Genomic DNA, 1,678 nt, shown 5'->3' on the forward strand with positions numbered 1-1,678 from the left:
ACACTGTATAGGGTTTCAAAAGAACAGCTGGTGAGTTTGAACCACTGACCTTGCTGCTCACACTGACCTTGAGGTTAAGTGTTTATCCTATGGCACCACACATAGGCATGAAAATATGGAGTCCAGTTCTACTTTGAAATACATGGGGTCATTATGAGTCCGAATCAATTCAACAGCAACTGGTAATGCCATGTAATGTGGTAACTTTCTATAATGTAATATAATCTAATGCAATCACTTTCTGAAATGTAATCTAATGTAATGTAATCAACTGATTGGCTGTGGTCATACCAGTTTAGGGTAGATCCTAAACTTAATCATTTTTGAATCAGAAGAAGACCAGAATAGACAGAGACACAAACTCAAGGACAGAAGGCTTGTGAGGACAGAAGGCAAGCAAAGGAACTCTAAGGACTGTTGTTGTTGTTGTGAAGTGCCATCGAGTCAGTTCTGACCCATAGCGACCCTGTATAGGGTTTCCAAGGAGCAGCTGGTGAACTTGAACCGCCAACCTTGCGGTTCAAACGGCTTTTCAGTCTGATGCATTCATTAACCCACAGCGTCACACCAGATACCAAAAATGAGGAGAGAGATTCACAGATGGAATTAACATGGTCAAGACTGATTTAGACTTTTAGTTTCCAGAACTAAGAAAATAAATTTCTGTTCTTTAAAGCCAACCACTTGTGGCATTTCTATCATGGTAATACTAGGTAACTAACTCAGCAGGCTTTCTAAAATAAGACAAAATCACCAATTCTAAAAAAAAAAGATAAATTTGACTATATTAAAACTAAGAACTTCTGTTTATCAACAAACATCATAAAGAGGTTGGGAAGAGAAGCCACAAACCAGGAGAAAACGTATAGTTAGCAAAGGACTAGTATCCAGACTATGTAAAGAATTCCTATAAATTAAAAAGAAAAAATAAACTGCTCATCTTTAAACATGCAAAGACAGGAATGAAACTTTTACAGAGAGAGCACAGATGGGTTGTAACATACGAATAGATGCTCAACCTCATTAGTAATAAAAAAAAACGCATATTAAAACCACAATGAGATGCCATTTCACACCCACTAGCCTGGCAAAAAATACAGATTTGATAATAGGAAGAGCTAGTAAGGACTAGAATCACACGGAGGATTTTTATCCGCTTCTGTTGGGAGTGTTCGAGAGTTAATCACCCTGTGATTAAGCAATTTGACTCTCATATAAACAGTAACGTTAGCGCAGCATTATAGTAGCAAAAAACCGGAAACAACCCAATGTCCACCAACAACAGAATACATTGCACAATCATATAATGGATTATTACACAAAAAATGAAAATAAAATGAACCTCAGCATCTACCTACATATATGGATCTCAAAAATAATCTTGGCAGAGAAAATCAAATTGAGGAGGAATATATATTGCATAATTTCATTTATATAAAGGTAAAAATCAGTCAAAATTAAACAATGTATTTTTTAGGGATTCTCTCACAAGTAATAAACAAACCAGCTGCTGTGGAGTCAATCCCAACTCATGGAGACCCCAAACACTCCATAGGACTTTTTTTTTTTAAGGTTTTTATTGTGGATTGAGTGAAAGTTTACAGGGCATATCATCAGTTTTACATTCAACAAATCATAAATCTTGTTTCATTACATTGATTATAATCCCCTCCATGTA

This window comes from Chrysochloris asiatica, unplaced genomic scaffold, assembly GCF_000296735.1.
Source record: "Chrysochloris asiatica unplaced genomic scaffold, ChrAsi1.0 scaffold00080, whole genome shotgun sequence".
In the NCBI taxonomy this organism is placed as follows: Eukaryota; Metazoa; Chordata; class Mammalia; order Afrosoricida; family Chrysochloridae; genus Chrysochloris; species Chrysochloris asiatica.